This window comes from Pteropus medius, unplaced genomic scaffold (assembly GCF_902729225.1).
Source record: "Pteropus medius unplaced genomic scaffold, Ma_sr-lr_union100, whole genome shotgun sequence".
Taxonomy (NCBI): Eukaryota; Metazoa; Chordata; class Mammalia; order Chiroptera; family Pteropodidae; genus Pteropus; species Pteropus medius.
In genome coordinates, this window is record NW_024354875.1 from 36976185 (window position 1) to 36999349 (window position 23165).

Genomic DNA, 23165 nt, shown 5'->3' on the forward strand with positions numbered 1-23165 from the left:
TTGGTTTATTACAAAGACTTCTCTACTTTCTCAGAATGTAAATTGCTATCCTTGAGAATTCTTAGGACCTGAATTTTTGTCTCATTGGCTTGCTGGTTGGCATGGGAATGGACTGAATCAAGAAGTGAGTGAGGGGATGGGAATGACTCTTTCAAAGAAGGACGAACATCCTTTACTGAGTTGAGCTACTAATCTAGATCCTAAGAGTGAAATGGCACTTGTCTGCATTTGTTTCATTTAATTTTACCACTTACTTGACATTTCCATCTGGAGGTCTCAGTGGCATCTTTAATTTTTTAGCATTTTTATCAAAACCAGTTTTTTGATCCCCTACTTACCAACTAAGCCTGTGCCTCCTGTCTTGTTCCTGTCTTAGTATGAGACACCTCCATTCAATCAGTTGCTCCAGCCAGAAACCCAGATCACCTTTGATGCCTGCCTCACTGCACTCCCCCATTCACATTGAACAGTCCTACCCATTCATCTCCAAAATATATTCCAAACTCATCCTCTTCTCCCATTTCCATTACCACAGCTTTCCCATTTCTTGTCCTCCTCCATCCATTCTTTTAAAAATACAGATCCGATCCCATCACTGCTCTACTTAAAGTCTTTCACTGCCTCCCACTGCACATAGAAAACAAAAACAAAACCAAACCCAAATCTTTTATTTGGCTCTGAATTTTTTGGCATACAACTACTCCATAAATTTTGTCGCCTCATCTCATGCCTTCCTCTCCATTGCACACTCTGCTGAAATGCCACTGCTCTTTTTTCAGGTCCCTGGTATGCCCAGCCCTTTCTTGTCTCAGACTGTTTGCATGTGCTGATCCCTCTGTCTGGATTGTCCCCTCCTTCTTTGGCTTCAGTCTTAGCTTAACCTAGTTCCTCTGAGAAGCCTTCTCCTTTCAAGTTAGGTTCCTGTCTTGTTTCTTTTCATGGTACTGTGTTATTTTCCTTCTAGCGTGTAGTATTTGTAATCATATGCTTAGCTATTTACTTAATTTTTTGTCTCTCGTTAGACCATAAATTTATGAGAGACAAGTCTATTTGGTTTAACATTATATCCCCAATCCCTACAACTGTGTCTGACATGTAATAGGGACTCAGTATATTACAGGAATGAATAAATGAATGTCTTTTTGTAAAAAGAGAATATTAATAATATCACATTCCTAACATTTTCCCTTTGAGTGTTAAAGGTAGTTCATAGATTTCTTGAATTGAAGGTTTTCAATAGATGGTGCTACTACTATATGCTTTTAGAGTTTCATCTGATTTTGAATATCTTGGTATTTGTATTTGGAAAGAGACTGCCGCTTATACTTATTTCATGATTCCTGACACTTGGTTAACAATTTAATTTTAAATCACTACTGAGACTTGCCTCAGATGGAAAAAAAAGAACTTATGTAGGTTCTTTAAAATGTATGAGCTTTACTGTACTGTATAGAAGAGCAAAAATAATTTGCTGCTTTGGTAATGAAAAAAATATATTTTCTCCACATGTGTTATTCCCTCCACCCCCACACACAAAGTGCTGAGCTACAGATGCCATATTATCTCTGTAATAAAAAGATTTTGATTGAATGGTAGGTAAGGCTGTGGCAACCATATTAAAGTGTACTTTTCCAGAGTATGCTCTGTTTCAGGAGTAAGAGGGATGCCCATGTGAAATGACACACTGGATTTGACTGCAGCAACTTCTTAGTTGATGATTCGACAGAACTCAAGTGTGTTTTCCACAGCTAGTGGGTTTCTGGTGCAGGAGAGCTATATGGAGGGCGGGGGCGGCCTGTATCCTCATCTCAGTTGGGACGTGGTGGTCAATTTTCTTCAGATGCCTTTTCTAGATCCAGTGGCTGAGTGCGCTTGCAATGTGATTTCTTACTGTGTTCTTCTTAATTAAAAAAAAAAAAAATCATAGACTCTAACATATGGCAACCTTTTCATAATTGCACTTCTGCTAATTTGAAAATGCTGTTACAAAGTGTTGAACTCTTGTTTGCTATGAGTCTTACTAAAAAACTCAGATTGGGAACCTACCCCAGGTTTAAGTGTGATGGTTTCAGTGTGTAGTGGTATAGGACATATAAAACAGTTCAGCCACATGCCTTTCATAAAGAAGAGGCTGGCGCTTAGTCCACGTCAGTGTGTGGTGAGCATTTGTACACAATACTGTGTTAGACCCTGTACGGGATGCACACAGATTGAACAAGTACTACCTCTAGTGAGAAGTACATGTGGAATAATTAGATCTACTAACTTATGCATAGGCCTTTTCAGTCTTCAAGGTGCATCCACAAACACACTATGTTCTTGAGCCTCACAAGAACCCTACGAAGTAGGTGGGGGTGTGTGTAATTGGTATCGTTATACCTAACTGACTGATGAGAAAACTGAGCTTCAGATGAGTTATGCTGTGTTCAAAGGGGTAGAGGTGGTAAGCGGCAGAACTGGCACACAAAGCCTTGTCTTAGACTTTAAGCCCCCAGCCTTAAATTCCATAGTACACCCTATAGGCATGCAAAGGAAGGAAAGATGTTCACGTGCCACTGGGATGCTGGCCTGTGGCACCCTACCCGCAATCCCTGCACTCCCCACTTTCACAGTTTTGGAAGAGACCCTGAAAGCTGATCTTGTAGCCTCCAACCAGACCCTGACCCCTTCCTCTCTCACCCCATCAGTTATATCCTCTTTTCTGCATTTCTGTAGTTTTGATCTTACCACTGGCTCACACCTATCTCTCCACTCCCAGTTTTTCTCTTGAATCCAACTTCCCTTTCTTGTCACCTATCACCTTCATCTCCTTTCTTCCTTTCACTGAGAGCATTTCTCGAAATCTCCTTCATGAATGCCATTCATTCCTCAGCCTGGAACTGCTTATCCGTAAGATCACCATCGGAGTCTGAGTTCCTGTTTTTCAGTCCTTACTCTCCTTGGTCTCTGCGCAGTCTGCTTCTGTGGACCAGCCACCATTTCCAGAATGTCTCCTCTTGTGGCTTCTGGGTGCCTTCTCTTTTGGCTGCATTCCTGTGGCTGCTCTGTGTCTTCCAGTGTTCTTCCTCCACTCTAACCCTCAAATATGGAAGGCCCCAGAGGTGTTCCTGGTGCTCTGAGGCATGAGAACTGAATTACCTATAGGCCATCTCTTCATGTCCAGTAGCTACTATTACCACGAAAAAGGTAACCGCCCCCACACTTTCCCAAGGCTCCCGTCTCTGTATATCATATCGCACCATGCTCAAAATGGAGCAGAAATTCTTTCCAACTATGATGGAGTCATTCTCCAGTTTCCCAAAATAGAAGCCTTGGTGTCGTCTTCATGTGGGGCCATCGGGAAACTTTGATGCTTTTTATCTCAGAATTATTTATTATGGCCTCCTAATTAGCCTCCCTTTCAGTCTCACCTTATTCCAGAAAGTCTTTCATTTCTCTTCTAGAGTTACTTTCCTCTCAGTTTAGTCTGATTACATCACTTTCCTGATTAAAGGTCCCTGACTCCCATTTGTACAGGGGAGAACCAATTCCACTCACAATCACTAACAACAGCACCTTGCATGCAATAGACACTCAAAAATATTTATTGAATGAATAACTCTGGTTCCAGCCTTGCTTGTCAACTTTACCTCCCTGTGACCTGCCCCTAACTTCTCACCATTTCGCAAATGCTCCAGCTCTTTACTGTTTCCTGCTTTTTTTTTTTTCCCCCTACTTCTATGCCTTTTATTAAATTTCAACTTAAATCTGTTTTCTCTTGGGCACCTTATAATTTATTCTTCAGTTAGGAGGAAGAAATACTTTTGTCTTTTTCTTCATTTTCTTTATTGAATTCAATCAACTCTCACTGCATTTCTTGCTTTTTATTTTTGTTCATTTCTTGTGTTAATTTTTGTATTCCCGATTTTAGATGTTTTTTAATTCTTCAGATGCTTGTGTTAGAATATTTAATTCAGTTTGGAGTATCGTATTACAGTTTTCTTCTGCTTCATGATTTTTTGGTGGGGAGAATTTTCAGCAGCTATTTGATTTTGCTCCAATTTGTTCTGGTTTTGTTCTGATTTTTCTATTCCTGGGCATTTCATGTTTTTCTTAGTTTAATAGCTGTCGCGAACAGTGAGGTGCATGCAGTTTCTTTAATGGATGATGGTGGTGGTGATAGACGGTGAAGGTCTAGGGTGTCTTGTTTCTCTTTCATTTATGTGGTATCCTTAATTTTTCCTTCTTTCTTCACTGCCATTCCTTCTGTTTATATTCTTCTGTCCCAGAAGCAGCACTTGTCTGAGGCCTCTGGTCTCATTCACCTTCAAGTTCATTCCCTTAGACGTAGCTGTTGCCAAAAGCTACCAGGTTGGTCTCAGATCTGTGTGTGATATGTGGGCATTTAGTGTAGGACTTTCCCTTTTTGGAGGTGATTTTGTCTGTGCTTCATTGACGTTCTCTCTGTGCCCTGTTCTCCTTTCCATTGGAGTTTTTCTTCTCTTTACACGACCGGTTTGCAGCAGCAGCAGGAGCTCTATTGATTGGAAATTGGTGTTTATTTCATCCACTCACTGGTAACTTGAAGTTTGTGGTATTCTCTGTCCCTAAGAATGCTAAATGGCTTGGGCTTGTGATGATATATGCCCTCTTGTTGATTTTGTGGCCTTTTGGGAAGGATGTGTAGAGAGATTCGGATTCCTGTAGCCATCGTTGTCTTTTAAACCTGAAAACTCCTGCAAGGAAAGTTGTATATATTCTTCCCACCTTTAAATGAGAAAACCAAGACTCAGAAAGGCTAAGAGACTTGGCCAAGATTGCACAGATACTAAGTACCAGGATATAAGGAGAACTTGTTTTTCTGCTTATCTCAGAGAAAATTTAGTCCTCTGACATGAAGCTTATTTATGGCTTAGCAGAGGGGCGATGTACATTTTTCTTGATAAATTTTAAAAGGGCTATGGGGAAGTGAAGGTCCTCTGAAAATGTTTAATGTTTCTTTAAAAGAAATGTTGGGTTTGGTTGTGGGTGTGATAGTGTACAAATATTTACAGACTGAAAGATTGTGTGGCTTTATATTTTTACAATGAAATTAAAAGTTTTCTCTTGATGCATATTGTTGAAAATCAACAAAGAATATCATCTGATTTGTAACCCTGATGTTAGTTGTTTCAAAGTTAGGAAAGGACAACCACTGGTATTGAACGTGGTTCTTTCTTATTAAGGAAGGATCAGGAAATATCGCTCTCCTTGCATACAACAGTGTCGGGTTCCTTTTATTGTGAGGATGATGATGGAGACGTTTGTGTCAAGTCTTCAGTCTCAGTGTTTCTCTTGAGCTTTTTATTTGGGGATTTGAGTCTCCAAAATTTGGAAAATAAAAAAGTCCAAAGAAAGAAAAAAAAAAAATCACTTGAAGTCTTACTATCCAGAATTAACTATTGTTAATTTTCTTGGTATTGTTTGCCATGTTGGTGGGTTTTTTTTTTTTAATCTATATATTTTTAAACAAAATGTTATATAGTGTGTGCTAGTTGGTAGCCTACTTTTCAGATATACTAATAGAATGTGAACATTTTCCAATCAATCATTTGTGGCATGATGTTTAATAGCTATAAATTTGTTCCTTTACATAGGTGTGCCATACTTTACCTAATCCATCTGTTGTTTTTGATTTAGGTTCCTTTAGGTCATTTTGGGTATTATATCATTACAGTGAACATTCTTGCAAATATATATTTGTATACACTTCTGATATATAACGAGTTACTGACTTTTTTTTTAAGATCGATTGCCAAATTTTTCTGTTTGGAGAAATAGAATAAAATGTGCAAAACCTTTTTATGTCTATTTAGTTTCCTTCAACTTTCACCTTTGTTTTGTGTTTGAATTTAAGAAAATCTCAACAGACTCATTCCTTGACCTCTCAGTTTTCTTCCTTCAGGGCTCACTTCTGCATCAAATTCTGTTTTCTACAAATTTGGGTGTCATGTATATGCTGTTGTAACCCAGACACTGACCTTTTAGCCAACTTATAAATAAATCTTTAGGGGCTGTTATAAAATATCTAACTAAATATTTGATTCATAATCTCATTGCAGAATACTTAAACCCTGACCGTTCTCATCCTTCCCACTCTCTCCAGCAGGAGAGAGTTCTGAGCTGCAGAGCCGAGTTATCTAACTACCTATTAGACATCTTTGCTAAGGTCACCAATAGACATTTCAAACTTCAAGTGCAAAATAGTAACCACAGCTGCTAACATTTTATTGAGATTACTGTGTGCCAGGAATCATGCCAAATGTTTTTACACGTGTTAGCTTATTTCATCGCAACAGCCTTATAGGTTCTACCGTAATTCACAATTTACAAGTGATGAAAACAGAGGCACATAAGCTTCCATAGAAGCTAGTAAATCTTATTCTGCTCTTTACAGATTTGCTGTGTGGTTTACAAAACAGAATTCTCGATGCTTCACCCTACAGAGTCTTCCCAAAGTACTTCTTTCTTGGCAAATGGTGTGCAATCTACCCAGCAGTTCACACCGGAAAACTGGGAGCCATCCTTGTTATCTCTTTCTCCCTCATTTGTCAATATCTCCCCCCGTGACGCTGCCTTCCAAATATATCTTGAATAATGCCACTCTGCACTCCTATTGCACTGCCCCGCCAGCCCAAATCAGGCCACCGTCATCTCCTGCTTCAACAGCCCCTAAAAACCCACGCTTCTGTTCTTGCGTCTCAGAACTAGTTCCTACACATAGTGGCCTTTTAGAAATGTGGATCTATTCCTTCACTCTCCTGTTCTCAGTCTCCCATTGTACTTAAGATGAATGAAAATCACTGCTGCAACTTCGAGGGAAGGCTGCCACTTTTACCTCCCTTGCCTAGGCCACACTCTTTCTTCCTAGAGTTTCTGCACCTGCTATTCTTCAGCTGTGTTCTTCACCTGAGTTAACTCCTGCTCCTCTTTCCGGTTTCATTTTAAATACCACTTATGCAGAGCGGAAGAAGCTTTCTCAGGTCTTCTGATACATATGAGGATTCTCCTTTATATTCTCAGACCCCTGCTCTTCACCTTCACAGCACTGAACAGAATTTATAGACTCAGAACCTTAGATTTAGACTCATTTGTGATATAATCTTAGACTCTGTGGGATTATTTATCTGATATCTTCCCCAACTCCTGCCAGGGGTGCCCTGAAAAGGCTGTGGCTGGGGCAATTTAATTCACCCTCTAACCTGAACCCTAAGCGTAATCTCTGGCACATAGTAAACGTTCACCAAATATTTAAAGAAAAAAAGAAAATGTCAACATATTGAGCTCTGGATGCACCTGAATATGGGATCAGCTGGGATGTTTTTTCTCCTGTGGGTGTGTATTTGATTCTGTGTGTTTGTCCAGCAGGAGCCTAAGGATTTCAGGCATGAGAGACACCTTAAGCAAACAAGGGAGTGGTGGGCTCAGGGCGTGGAAGATGATACATAATGGAGGAGTAAGAATCAAAGGAGGGTAGAAAGAGCCACAGCTCTGCTTCCGTCCCAGGAGGAGAGCCCACTGTGATCCCTAATAGGGACTGAAGGATTGAATTAGACCCAGTTCTTAAAGTTTTTATTTGGTAAGCCATCTATTCTGTCAATATTGTAAAGTCAAACTTAGCAACAGTTACTATGAGGTTTTTTTTTCCTTCCTGTTCCCTTCAACTAGAGGACTATCTTTAATTTTCTATGGCATAAATTTTCATTAACCGTGAGTGTGCTATTTCTGCTTACAAGGGTTTTCCATGGGAGCGGAAAGGAGATTACAAGGGGCCCTTCGTGGTTGATTACTGCAGAGGAGGCAGTATTCAGCAAGAGCCTCACAGAAACTATAATATGTCATTCTGGCAATCTAATCTATCCTCGAAGGCACCTGTGCTGGGATTTTTGAAGGCTCACATTCGTTTCGGTTTTGAACACAGTAGTTCTTTCTGATCACACACTCTTCCTGCCTAAAGCAGTGAAGCCACAGAACTCTATTTTAAATTCTGAATTCCTATAACAGTGACAGTGCCCTCATAGGCACTGGTGCCAAATGGAGACATTTTTTTTATTCTTGCATTTTCTACTGCATTTTTCCTCATACTACAGATAATGATGGAAGCAACCGTCCAACACTTGTGTTTATCATTATATAATTTTGCCTTTTGAAATGCTGGACTCTGAGTAGAAAGAAATATTCCTGCTCACATTTCCATGCTTGGGTGTTTGGAGTCTTAGGAGTATGAGGCTGAAGAGTGGTGTTCTGTTGAAACTATCCTTGGCCATAGAGCAACTACACCACAGATGCTCCCCGGGCACTCGGAGACTGCAAGGGCTGAGTTGTTGATTGCTTGTTCCTGGGTTGGAAAGCCACCATTCATTTTTAAAAATTGTTGCCAAAAAGGTGTGGAGTGTTGAATGTTATCACTTTTTTTTTCTTTTTTTTAAAAACAGTGTTAATATTAACAATTTCCAGCAGGGATTGGCAAACTTTCTTTGTAAAGGGCCAGATAGTAAATATTTGGGGGTTCATGAGCCATACAGACTGTCACCAACTACTCAACTCTGCTTCTGTAGTGTGAAAGCAGCCAGAGACAGTACATAAATAAATGGGTATGGCTGTAGTCCAATACAACTTTTATTACAAAATAAGCAGAGGGCAAGATTTGGCCCATGGGCCATAGTGTGTTGATCTAATTAGCATAATCGTCCAAATCAAAATATTTAAAGCAGGGAAGATGGTTAGGATGAAACAAAAAAAATGGGAGACTTTTGCTCTCGTATGATGAGTGCCTAAACTCAGATTTTAGAGAGGAAATCAGTGGTTTTATTTAACAAATATAACTGAGTTAGATGCCACCTATATCACAGATAACAATATTGATTACATGAGGCATTTGAGTAGAACCAAATTTAGATATGCAGAGACATAAATCCTATCTCATCCATTATAATTAATGCTAATACTGCTGGACTGTCTTTGGTCAGCATGAATTAAATGTCTGCTGTTCCTTTCTTTCTGGCTTGATGAGATCATGGCACAACTCTGTCTTAGAATAATTTTGGATCTCCTGCTAAAATAATAGGAGCTTTTGGTAAACCAGTACATCAGGGATCACCAAATGCGATCACAGCCCCGCGTATGTTCAGTGTGACTTATGGCCAGTATGAAACCACTGGTTTCTCTGCAGCCCCTGAACATCTGTGATGGAGTAGACTGTGGACAGAATGTATGGAAAGTGGTAAGTGTTGGAGAGCATTGAAACTGCTGTATAACAGTACAACGGTCATCGCTGATGAGTGGCAAGAACATAGGTTTCAAGAATTGCTTTTGGAGAAGAAATGGATGACAAATTGAGTTGATTGGTCACTTTCTTTTGTGAGGAAACTTCTTCCAGAAGACATGAAAATTTCAGACATCCATGATTAATTTTGATGTGGATAAAGGATTGTTAATAATTCAATGGTTTAATGGAATTTTAGATCTGGTCCTACCCTTTCCATTTTACAATTGGGGAAATTGAAGTTATCCTGGTAATATCATCATATTCACTTTCATATTTACATGTATTATCTACATGCTGTATATTCTAAAGGGTTAAATTCGGAGCCAGCAAAAAAAAAAAACAAAAACAAAGTGGAGGTAACAGTTAGTATGTTCTTTATGTGCATGTTGATTTTGTCCACCCTTGTAATGGAGGTGGGGTTTTAAGTTTCCATATGTAGCAAATAAAAATATAGGATGCCAAGTTAAATTTGGATTTCATATAAACAAGGAATCATTTTTCAGTATAAAAGGGTAGTATTAAATATAATATTTGAGATATATTTATACTTAAAAGATTCCTTGTTTATTTGACTTTCAGATTTAACTAGATGTCCTGTATTTTCTTTAGCAACCCTACTAAATAAAATACGGGACATCTAGTTAAATCTGATGAAAACTGAGAAAGACTAGCCTTGTTGGTGACTAGAATATGCTAGTTTGTGAATCCTAGCATCCACCTAGGAAGCTTATTAAAATTTCCAATTTCTAGGCCCAGGCCAGAGAGTCTAAACCAGTAGGACTGGGATGAGATTCAGGTTTTAGTATTTCTAATCAGTGGTGCCCTCAGGTGATTGTGAAAGGCTTTGGTTCCTACTCTTTTATAATGTTCACTCGCTGGTGCTCTCTGGAACAGAAGTTTTCAAGAATATAGCTCTCTGTTATTGATGCCATTGCCCTCCACAGGCTGGGACCCCACACGTTTTGCTCCATCGATTGGGTATTTGAGTTCTACAGTCATGAAGCTTACTTACCAGTTACCCAGCCCCCCCACTTTCATTTCTTTCATATCAGGGCTTGGGTTTAGAGGACAAGTGAGAACGGACTAGATAAAGTGAACCGATTTGGGGGAGGGGGATGACGGGAATAATTCAGTCTAAAATCCTGTAAAGCTTCCTTTCAAACTCCCTGTTCTTACTAAATTTCTCGATTCTCCCACTTTTCAGTATTTCCTTCTGAATCATGGAACTTTAAAGTTAAAAATGACTTAGAGAAGTCATCTGGTCCAAAATCCTTAGAGCCCATTCATACTTTGGTGTTTACATCATCCTGTGGTTTGACCTGGATGTCTGTCTCTGCTATAAGAAGAGGCAATCAAAGTCTAAGATAAACAGCTGACAAGCTGAGCTCCCCAACTTGGTGGACCACATGGGCAGTTATGTGGTTCCATGGGCATAGGGTAGCTTTCCTCTTTGATGGCAGAAAAGCTGTACAGCTCTATGATATATTAGAGGAGAAAAAAGCAAAGAGTTGGTGTTTAGAGAAAGCAGCATAGCCTCTTAGCGAAAACATCCCTTCCATGGATAGGAAATGTTTGACTGTAATGAGAAATGTAAACTTAGAACATAACTTAGATTGCGAAGGTTTTACTAACAGGGTGATAGCTGAAATGAGGTTTTAGCTTGAAGCCTTGATTTTTTTTTCTTAAAGTGACCAGCCCTCCCGCTGCAGTGTTGTGTAATGTGTTCTGCCATAACAAAAGAATAAGAAGTAAAGTTTCAATCGTATTCATATTTAGTAATTTCATAAACAGCAGCTCAGAGGGTTTTCCTCAGACCATCCTAAAACTCAGCAATTGGCAGAGTTATCTGGCACTTTTTAAGGAAGTCATGTGGAAAAAAACGGACGGGCTCTGAAGCCTCCTGAAGAGGAGTGTATCAGTTGTTCCATGCCAACCTGAAAGGCCAGGGCCAAGAGGTGAGGTGAAAGGAACATGTTCCCCTAAACCAGATTTTAAAAGATGTTGGAACACTGCAAGTAGGCACTTGGTGCATAGACCTATTACATGAAGATAAGTAAGATTAATGCTAAAGAATTTATCCAAGTGATTTTCTTACAAGTTTATTTTTGAATTATAATGTTCTTATTTAAAATATCACTCTGTCTCTGATCTCGGAAGCTAAGCAGGGTCGGGCCTGATTGGTACTTAGATGGGAGACTACCTAGGAAGACCAGGTGCTGTAGGTGTAAAAAATAAAAATAAATAAATAAAATAAAGTAAAATATCACTCTCTCATACTTATTTACTTTGAAACTTGGACCAACAACAGAGCACCAGGCCAGCTCGTTTGTCTTTTCAGGGTATGCCCTGATTCTTGAGGATTAGACTGGGACATTAAAGTAGTATTACACCTGCATATCTCTCTATGTGTCTCTCTCTGTCTCCCTCCCTCTCCCCTTCTCTCTCTAAGTATGAGTTACACTTTGTGATAGTTGTAAGTGATTAGGGTTAGCCTAACAGACAAGTTTAAGAAAAAACAATAATGGAATGGCCCATGTGTCCACTGGGCTTCTTCGAGTTGAATATATTTGTGCCATAACATTAGAGAGTCAAATGTTTAAAAGTCTAGCTTTCTAATTTCTAAGTATAATCAATTTGTATTAAGAATTTAAAGTTTCTTATCCCTAATATTGCGATTCTATATAAACATTATTTTGGATGGTCAAACTTCAGTGGAATTTATAATAGTTGATCATCATTTAAAATCCCAAATCAATTTCCTTATGAAGTGTGCTTTTAGATATCTTTTCTTAGCCGTCAAGTTGATGTATGCACTTTCTTTAAAGGCCTAAATTTTTACATTATTGGGAATTCAAAATGAAGCATATAGTATATTTTGTAATCAAATATAATAACACTTGTGTTATCCATACTTTTGACTTATCAGTTCTATAACTTTTTTCAGGCAGGCATTATTCAAAAAACTCATGTTTTTTGTTCAAAGATGTGTGTTAATGATATACCTCATGTTTTTGTTCAAAGATGTGTGTTAATGATGTTTTCAAACATTCAGGTTGGAATGTGATCTATTAGTAATTAAAAATCTTCATTATTATTAACTTGCTATATTTATATATTAATTCATAGTTTAGAAGTTACTGTTATATTCATTGTTTCACTTGATACTTAGCTACAACCCAGGGTTGTTTTGAGTGAAGTATGGAGGAATCATCTCCAGTTTATAGATGAATAAAATGAGGTTCAGAAAGGTTGAGATTTGCCCAGAGATGCAATAGCTATTAAGTGGTGAAGAGGGGATTAAAGTTCTAGTCTTTTAAAAAAGACCTTTAGCATGGAAAACTTCAAATATGTACAAAGAAAACAGAATAGTATGGTGAACCCCATGTACTACCCATCACCCAACCTCAATAATTGTCAGTATTCTGCCATCTGATTCATTCCTTCACCAGCTCTTACCTCCATATGACAATGATGATGGCTTTTATCATTTTTTAAAGTTTACATACACTGAAAAGCACTAGTCTTAGCTATGTAGTTTTGACAAATGGATATCCCTCTGTAACCTACACCCCTATCATGACCATTCTATCTCTCAGAAAATTCCCTCATTCCTCTTTCAGTCAACTCTTCACCCTTCAGAGGTAACCATTTTCTGTCTGGAAGGTTCGTCATAGGGGTGGTGCGGCACCGTGAAATAATGTGCCCGTAGCTAGCTGAGTCATTTGTTTATAAGGGATGCATCCTCACCCCTCAGGGCCTCAACTTATTTCCCCTCATGTATCTGCCTATATGTTTTGGAAGGCCTGTTGATCAAATTCCATTTGAGGTTGTGTTGATTTTTTAAGGTCAAGTACTGATAATTATAAGATTCAGAAAGCCATTTACTTGTCTTGTCATTTTTAATGGAATTACTTAATGGTTCAGTTTTGCTAATTAAGTAGGAGAGAAATGATCAAAATAGTGGTTAAATTACTGTACCCAGAGCCTGCATTTAATTTAATTTCATTTCATTTAAAAGAAATCAGTGAGGAGTCAACAGTAGAATTAGATCCAAATGTGTTTTTAGTCTGTAGGGAATTTTGTTTGAATTTTTTTTAACTCAATTATCTCTATTTTAGGTTAGAGAAGGACAACACAGACTAAAAAAAGAAAAAAAAAAGGCCAAATTACTCTTACTTTTAGCTTTTAGGGAAGAAATGTGGAAGAATTTATATAGGAAAGGCTCATAAGTAGAGCAGCGAACCCAAGAACGAACTAATTTATAGGTGCTTCTGGCTCCTTTGACAGGCGGCAGTTTCTTTCCTGAAGAAAGTTTACACACTGATGTTGCTGAATGACTCATAGTTTCTTTAACTGATTGGAAAAAAGAGAGCCCAAAAGGTAAAATTTGCTTTGACTTTATTCCCTTTGCTGTTTGTGTTTGAGCCAATACTAGATGATTCATGAAACTTTCGAAGAACGTTCTGGTAATCACAGCAGTCATCGATGATTATTGCTGAGATCCTGTTCATTCATTAGGAGATGCAGAATGGTCATCTTCTAATTCTAACATTCTTTTTTAATTATTAGCTGGAATGCTTCTATAAAGAGAAACTTTTCTGGATCAAGGCCTCCCTCAATTTCCTTAAGCCATGGTTTATCATAGAAAAGTAGGATAAATGCTAAATCTGCCCCTTTACTTACCAGCTTCAAAATGAGTTGGTTAGTTGGCCTCCTCCAGAGGTGATCAATAATTTAAAAAAAAAAATTTTCAAGCAGCACATTATTTAATTTTTATTATTAAATTTATTGGAGTGACATTGGTTAATATAATTATATAGGTTTCAAGTGTACAATTTAATAATATGTCATATGTATATTGCATTGTATATTGCACCAGCCAAAGTTAAATTTCCTTCCGTCACCATATATTTGACCGCCTTTACCCTTGTCTACCTCCCCCCATCCCACTTTCCCCTGGTAAACACTAAACTGTTGTCCGTGTCCATGAGTCTGTCTTGATTTGTCTTATTCATCTGTTGCTTTCAGTTTGCTGTCTCACATATGAAAAAAAAAGCATATAGTCCTCAACTTTTTTGTCTGACTTATTTCACTTAGCATGATCATCTTAAGATCCATCCATGTTGTAAATGGCGGTATTTCATCTTTTCTTATGGCTAAGTAATATTCCATTGTAATTTTTTTAAAGATCATTATGAACATATGGATTTAAACATTTGATATGTTTCACTCCATTTGCAGTCATTAGTCTATTTGATAATCAAATTGTGCAATTTTTGGCTAGGGGTTCTTCTAATTGGCCTCTGAATTATAAATGTAGTATGGATGTGTGTATGCATGCATGCATGTGTGTATGTATCAATCAATCATCATTTATCTTTCTATTTATTTATAACATGCTCCTACTGGTCTTTTGTAGACATGCTGTTCCCTACTCACTGTACTTTTTGTTCCCAAACCTGGAATTAGCCATTTCTTCAGGGAGCTGGGGAAATGGTATTTCAAGACACAATATGAACACTAAGGATGGTTGCAGCTTGTCTAGTCAATATTTCTAGGCCTTTTCAGAGGATGAAGTTAGGAAATTTTGCCTTTAAGTAAAATTCTTCATGAGTTCATCCTGATACTTTCTTTAAATGGAAGATTACTAAAAAATAATTAGTTGAAAAGTATGGGGTGAATAACCAAGGATTGTAAGATACTGTATAAGGAGCTAAGGAAATAATTATAAAATTATAGAAAATAGAACTGTAAAAGGATCTTGAAATATATGGTCTGTTTTTCTGCCTATTCTTTTGCTCTTTCACAAAAGCTACTTTTGAACGTGTCTGAGGAGAGAAGAGGTTCAAGAAGGTGAAGTTCAAATATTAGTCACTGGTTTCAGCAGCAAGGAAATGGCTGGAGGCCTTGGTGTGAAGTGCCTTTATGTGAAGTGAAGAGATCAGAAAACAGATTACTGCAGTTCAAATGCAGAATTTTGTATTTAGCAAGTTTAACTTTCGTTGACCAACCTTCAGCTGTTTTCTCACTTTGAACTTGTTCGTAGAAAAGGGCTTTTATATCTAGAAATGAGAAATTCACTGTGTGAAAACAAGATAAAATGTACTGCCTATAAGCCCCTCATACCCATAATCACACTCCTTAGTATTTACTCAAAGAAATTGAAGACTATATACACACAAAAACCTGTACATATGTGTTTATAGCAGCTTTATTCACAATTGCTCAAGTTTGGAAAACAACTAAAATGTCCTTCCGTAGGCGAATGGAAAGATAAAATGTGATACATTCTAGAATAGGAAAAACTATGGAGACAGCAAAAAGATCAGTGGTTACCAGGGGCTGGAGGTGGGGAGGGTTGAATAGGCAGAGCGCAGAGGATTTTTGGAGCAGTGAAAATACTCTGTATGATACCATAATGATGGAATTATGCTTTTGCCCAAAAATGTAGAATGTATAACACCAGGAGTGAACCCTATTGTAAACTATGGATTTGGGGCAATTGTGATGTGTCATTGTAGATTTAATTGTAACAAAGTACCACTCTGGCAAGAGATGTTAATAATGGGTGAAGGCTGTGCATGTGTGGGGGCAGGAGATACATGGAGAAATCTCTGTACCTTTCTCCTAGTTTTGCTGTGACCCTAAACCTGCTCAAAAAAAAAAATATATATATATATATATATATATATATAAATTCTTAATTAAAAAAAGTTCTATGGAAAAAAAAAGTTTGCAGAATTGAGTTTCTATCTCTCATTATTTCTTGGAATTAATAAATTGGGAAAATATAGCATAGAGGTAAAGAATCAGAGCTGAAATTCAGAGCTGGAGAAAGTATATCCAAATACCATATAACACTCAACATACTCAGCACCTGGTACTTAATTAATCCTTGTCTTATCAGAATTCTAGCCTTGGTCTTTTGTAGATATAGTTTCAAATTCATAATGGAAATGAATAGACAATTAGATTATTTTTTAACCTTTAAAAAAAAAAACTGGACGTTATTTGTTCTGAAATGAGAATTATGCTAAGCCCATATTTAGACTAGAGAAGGGGTCTGTGGCTTGTCAACATGATGCTAAGGTAGCTGTCTGGTATGGAGCTTCCTTTCATTATGACCCACAAATGGCTTGTGCTTGGGACAGTATCCTAACCCTGTTCTGTTCTAACTGGCAAATACCACTTGCTTTGTTCAATAAGATCTTTTAGTTATTAGTGAGTTCTGGAAATTATCCAAGCAGGGAAAAGTCAAATCCTTTAACATGAATAAAAGTATATAGAGTCACTTGAAATTGCTTGGTCTGAAGCATCATTTTCTCATATAAATGTCCAAACTGATCATCATGCCAATGCTGGATTTGTAAGGCATCACCTCCTTTAAAAACCTTATAGCAGCTCACAAATGTTGGTTAATGAATACTGACCACATTCCTCCAGGCATGAGATCAGACACTAGGGCAGCTTGCATGTCGTGCGAGTTCCCTACGGAGGTTGGGAACAGCTTTGGCTCCAACAGAGGAATATGGGCCATTCCACAGGCAGATTTTTCCCGTCAGTGCCATGGGACACAGGATTGATTTATAACTATTTCTAAACTATGTGACTTTGAGTGGAAGAAAACCAGAAACACATAACAGTGAAAGAAGAATGCTGCCTCTACTCTTAATTGCATCCACTGATTGCTGTTACCCATAGTCATGATGAGAGGTTGTTAGAAGTCACCAAGGACAGAGGTGACCAGCTTGTTCTCCTCACCTTCTGCCTTTTGCTGTCTCCCACCTCCCTTGCCTGTTATGTGTGCCTGGAATCCCAACCACGTGCCTCAGCTGGAGGAGCCCCCTTGTAGCCAGGAGGGTCATAGCCACCAGCTGGAGGTTGGGCCAGTACTAGCATATTGAATCCGCTGCTCTAGTTCTGTGTGCTTACCTTTGAGCATCTTTATTTTCATAAAAGAACCCTGTGCTCGTATAAGCAATTGGGCTTGTGATGACCGCTTTCAACATAAAATTTCATGGTTTTAAACATGGTAATAATTGCATTTTAATGTACTCAGTCCGCAGGTAATACTTGCTCAGCATTTGTGAGCCCCTCACATTAACTGCATAATCTCCAAGGGGTCCCTGGGTTTTAGGTTGAGAATCACTGCTATAGACCTAAAGGGGCGGTGAAAACTCAAAGAAGAGTATTATCAGTGGGGCACAGTGGTGGTGGTTCCTTTTTATGTTTTTTTGAGTTTTATACTGATTGTTTAGTTCCATTTTAAAAAAGAATTTGAGTACGTGTGTATAAAATGATTAAATATAGCCCAGAAAGTTTTCACAAAACACTTTAATTTAGTTCATGCTGTTTTCAAGTTCCAAGTTGAATAATTGTCTCATAGCTGTATTAGAGGTCATTGAATCTTTCCTGATGACTTTGACTTGGAAAATTTAGGCCAGCTCTTGGAAGTGTGGCATTTTGGTGGCAAATGTGAGCTGGATCAGCATGCTTTCCCTACCACAGGCCTAAATCTGACAAGATTGAAGCATGTGTGCTATAGACTGAATATTTTTGTCCCTCCTAAGTTCATATGTTGCAATTCTAACTGCACCCCCTACTCCCACCCAGGTTAATGATTTTAGGAGGTGGGGCCTTTGGGAAAGGATTAGGAGTCCTCAGGAATGGAGTCCATGCCCTTAAAAACCTCGGAGAGCTCCCTTGTCCCTTCCACCTTGTGAAGAAAACAGCTAGAAGACAGCCTTCTCCAAACCAGGAAGCAGGTTCTCACCAGATAGCAAATCTGCTTGTACCTTGATCTTAGACTTTGCAGCTTCCAGAACTGTGAGATCAATGTTTGTTGTTAAAGCCACCTAGTCTGTGGTTTTTGATATAGCAGCCCAAATGGATTAAGACAATGTGCTATATTCTTCTATCTTCTTCCATTTTCTTTTCTCTTGTTTCCTTTCTCTTCTCTACTCCTCCCCTCTCCTCTCTTTCTTCCTTCCTTCTTTGCCCACTTTGTTCTACAGGTATTTGAGCACCATGTAGACTTGGGAAGCTTACAGAGTAGAGGTAAACCATGTGCCTAAGAAGAAATCACAGAAATCTCTTAATTGCAGAATAAGTGCTGAAGTGAAAATACAGATGCTAGGAGACTGTGTGACACAGAGATGCGGTCCTCCCACCCCCATCTTGTGGGATCAGAGAATGCTTTCCTGGGGAATGGAAAGTTGGACTGAGTGGGGATTAACTAGATGATAAAGAAAAGAAAAGAAGTATTTTCCAGGCAGAGCAAACAGACTGCTTAAAGAATGACAAGGAAGAGCTACTGTGCTGTGAGATGAGGCAAGAGCAAAGCACACAGGTTTATAGAGCCTGCCTGTTTATGATTCTAGTCTCAATCCTATGAGTGGGTCTTTGTGTGTGAAATGCGTTTTTTTGTGCCCAGGTGTTTCAAGGACCACATTGAGCCTAATGTGTTCTCTGATTTTCATGGGATAATGCTAACCATGTAGCTCTTTACTTACTGTATGGGTCAGATTGGGCTGCCATGACAGAATACCACAGACTACGTAAACTGAGTGGCTTAAACAACAGAAGCTTACTTTCTCACAGCTCTGGAGGCTACAAGTCCAAGATCAAGGCACCATCAGGCTTGGTTTCTGGCGAGGCCTCTCTTCCTGGCTTGCAGAAAGCCACCTTCTCACTGTGTGCTCACATGCCTCTTCTCTTGTGTACAGGGAGGGAAGGCGGGGATAAGAGAAAGGGAAGAGAAAGAGAGATATCTCAAGAGATCTCTGGTGTCTCTTTCTCTTCTTATAAGGACACCAGTCCTATCAGATTAGAGCCCACCCTTATGACCTCATTTAACCTTAATTACCTTCTTAAAGGCTCTAGCTCCAAATATAGTTACACTGGGGGTTAGGGCTTCAACATACGAAGTCAGCACATAACACTGACTTTGGAGCATGAGTTCAGATGGTTTTTCCCAGGATAATACCTAATTGGGGCAGGTATCTTAGAAGAGGACAGAAAGCAAAGCCCTGCAGTATTTGGTTTTCTTCCTTTGAATACCAGTGAGAGAACCAAACAAACCGATTCTGTATGTCAGCTTGCTTGTGTCAGGGCATGTGGTCGGTCAACTTGCTCCATCTCTAAAATGGGCACAACTCTGTGTGGGTAAAGACATCGCTGTTGCTGTTGCAGATCAACACGAAGCCTTAACCCATGGAGGGAGGCTGAGACTTCAAGGTGCAGCCTTCAGCCTCATGACTTCAGGTAGTAATAGGTACTTCCAAGAATCACATGAGACCTGCTGTATACAACAAGACCACAGAGAAGAAAATTATGAAACTAAAGCAATTCCCAGTTCTTTCCCTTCTTGTGAGAACAGTGGTAAGAACTGTTGTTAGCTGCATTTGATTTGGGGGCTTATGCTTTTTCCTGACACTTTTTTAATTGACCCTTAGAAAAGCCACATTTAAAAAAAGATAATGGGAGCCATGTTGTTGTGCTGTGGGGAAGAGAGGTGGGTTTAAAAGTCCTAGAGTAAGGTTCTGCATACCTGACGCTACTGCTGGACAGAGACCTTGGATGAAGCCACCGTCGCCATGTTCAACCAGGAGGCAAAACCTTCAACTGAGGACATGAGGGATAAGAAGGAAAAAGAATACATTAAACTCAGTCATTGAATAGGATAGCAGTGAGATTCACTTCGAAGTGAAAATGACAGCATATGTCAAGAAGCTCAAATACTCATACAGTGAAAGATGGGGCATCCCAATGAATTCACTCAGGTTTCTCTTTGAAGGTCAGAATTGCTGATAAGCACACTCCGAAAGAACAGGGAATGGAGGAAGAAGACAGGATTGAAGTTTATCAGGAATAAAAAGTATCTTAATGGGTTGGATATTTTTTTTTAATCACCACTCTTATTTATTTATTTATTTTTCTAGATAATGATATTTATTTATTTTTAATGTTTTATGGTGACATTTGTTAATGAAATCCAGTAAGTTTCAGCTGTACATTTTAACAGTAAGGCATATATATTTTTACCCTGTGTGTTCACCTCCCATAGTTAGATTTCTTCCTGTCACCACATATTTGACCCCTTTACCCCATCTACTTCCCTCTTCCCCCATACCCTCTGGTAACCACTAGTCTATGGTCCATGTCCATGAGTCTCTGTTTGTCCTGTTCATTTGTTGCTTTTAGGTTTATATCTCACATACAAGTGGTATCATGTGGTTTTCAACTTTTGGATATTTTTTTATGTTCCCTCAATACCTTTTTATTTTTAAAAATAGTTCTTTTGTGATGCGGTATTCAAAACGGAATTGAAAACTGGCACCGCATCTCTTTAAAATATCCGCTAATTTAAATTCTAGTGCCCATTGTTCATTATGTTTGTTTTCATCAAGGCGATCAAACCTCAGTCCCCTTCCTATTGCTCTCTCCTTTTTAAATGTTACGCGTGTGCACAGAGAGGCCACCTTTTTCAGGACTGTACATTTTCAGGCTTGTGGTAAATAAGATCGACCAAGGCAAGTGTTGATGATGACTTTCTAATCGGCCCTGAAGTTCTTGTACGTGATTGCGTCACTCCTGGATTATGACTTTCAGTGGGAGATGGAAGCTTTTTAGAGAACCGAACTGTGGAAAAATGACCTTTCCTTAAACTTGAAGCTCCTTTTAAAATCTGAGAGTCTGGACCAAAAGAAGAAGAATATGAGGTTGGAGTCAAGATGAGAGACGTGGTGAGAATAAACACTAACTGCAAAGATGGCTTCACTGAAGAGAAAGCATTTTAAGAGTAAGGAAAAATCTTGTCAGAGATCCTAGAAAAGTTCTAATTTTCATTAGCAGTTAATAATGTTATTCATGCAGAAGTGTCTACAATGGAATGCTGCTCTTTTTAAAATTTTATTTGTACTTTTTGGCCTGGGATATGGGTTTTAAATGGACACTGTACCAGCTTCATTGAAATAAACAAAATATTCGTAAACACTGTAAAAAAGAAAAGATACTGGGGAGATGAATAAGCATAGCATCCTGTGTGTCATTCTCAAGGGCATTTTCTGAGCATATGGCATTGGCAGGGCCTTGAGCACTATAGGAAGGGGAAGCCAGGGCGGCGTGGGTATTTTTGTTTTCACCAGTGCATCACAAAGCTGTCAAAGCAAGGTTTAGCATTTTCTCTTCAACATGCATCGACTAATTCTTTCTTTCCAGACTTTAACCTCTTTCATATTCTTAGGATCTAAGAATAGGATGAAAGGGTTAATGAAAGAAAACTTAGAATAACATAAGCTACATCCTGTACTCTATTTGTAGATATAGTATATGTAAGTATAGCTGTGTACGATCTTAAGTGTTTACAGATTTGCAGGCTTTGTAGGTGGCAGAGAAAAGTGAAAATCTGGAGAAAAGAACATTGGCCAAGAAACCGGAGGCCAAGAGAAGTACTATGGGGTGATAGGCTAATAAACAAGAAATTATCAAACATTTGCTGTGTTTAGGATGCTCTGCTAGGCATTTAAGGGCATAGGAAGATTTGGAACCAAATGTTAAAATTTACATTTTAAGTTAGACCAGCTGTAAATTTAAGCAAATTTAAGCAAAACATAAAATGTCAAGTAATTGAAGGAAAGTACCTATGAGATGGCAGACGGTGGTATGTGATTTATTGCCAAATAAATAGTGCTACCAATAAAGTGATTTTTCTCCCCTAGCATCCAAACTCCTTAATAATGAGCACAATGGATGACATGCTTGCAGTGCTTAGCATAGTGGTGGACATTTCATTTGAATGAATGAATGAATGAATGATGCAATGTTAGAAAACACTAATTGTTTTAAAGTAAATATGGTGTTTCTTTTCCTTCTTTGTTAATAAGGTATAACATGTACAGTAAAGTACGCAATTCTTAAATGTACCGTGAATTACTTTTCTGTGTCTTTATGCACAAAACCACTTTCAGATGAAGATATAGAGCATTTCTAACACATTGGAAGCTTCTCTCACACCTCTCCTAGTTTGTGCCACCCAACAGTAACCACCATTCTGACTGGTGTCACCATACTCTGATTCAACATGTCTTTGAACTTCATATAAATGCAGTTATACAGTGGTCCCCTGTGTTGAGATTCATCCATGATGTCGTTGCTTTTGCATGCATCAGTAGTTTATTCTTTTTCAATTCTGTGTATTATTCTTTATGAACATTTGGGTTATTTCAAGTTTGAGGATATTATGAATAAAGCCGCTATGAGCATTCTTGAATTCACCTTTTGGTGGACATAAGCACTCACTTTTCTTGGGCATATATCCAGGAGTGGAATTAATAGAATATTAATTACTACCTTTAGTAGATATTATTACCTTTAGCAGAATTTTTTTCCTAAGTGGTTATACCGATTTACTTTCCCACCAGCAAAGTAAGAGAATTTAAATACAGATTCTAAATTGTTTTATAGTTGTCAGTAAGTTTATTCAAAATGTACAAAGACCCTGGTCATTACAACCCAAAGGAAGGAGGGAATGAGTTTTTTCCTATGTTAGTATTGCTCAATTTTTCCAAACTTTGAACCCTCGGGGCCAGACACAGACATGAAATATAGGTCCATAGTTTAGAAAGGAAGATGAATATGAGAACAGAACATAATGGCAACCAGTTATTGAATTCTGACCCTTACAAATATCAAGGCTCCCAGCATTATCCCTTGCCAGTTTTATGATGTCGTTCATTCTACAATCCTAATTGAGAGTCTGCTCTGTGCCAAGAACTCTTGTTCTGCTGCTAAATAAAATTAAGGATGTCAGGCTAGGGCCATGATAACACAGTGGCTGGTCTAGGTATGGGTTGGTGACCGAAGCTTTTCTCCACTCCCA

General features: G+C 38.5%; 1 protein-coding gene and 1 pseudogene across 7 annotated transcripts in view; both read left to right on the forward strand.

Moving 5' to 3' along the window:
• OSBPL6 (oxysterol binding protein like 6) overlaps window positions 1-23165 on the forward strand; it is a 181122-nt gene that overhangs the window by 51580 nt on the left and 106377 nt on the right. For 2 of the 7 annotated variants that reach the window (XM_039855940.1, XM_039855943.1), the window contains exons 1-2: window positions 7415-7597; window positions 13574-13666. The gene's annotated coding sequence lies outside the window, so the exon portion shown is untranslated. Of the gene's footprint in view, window positions 1-7414; window positions 7598-13573; window positions 13667-23165 lie in introns of those variants that run through there. The other 5 variants (XM_039855936.1, XM_039855938.1, XM_039855942.1 and 2 more) reach the window with 4 other exon arrangements.
• LOC120597173 (small ubiquitin-related modifier 1-like) lies at window positions 17315-20281 on the forward strand (annotated as a pseudogene).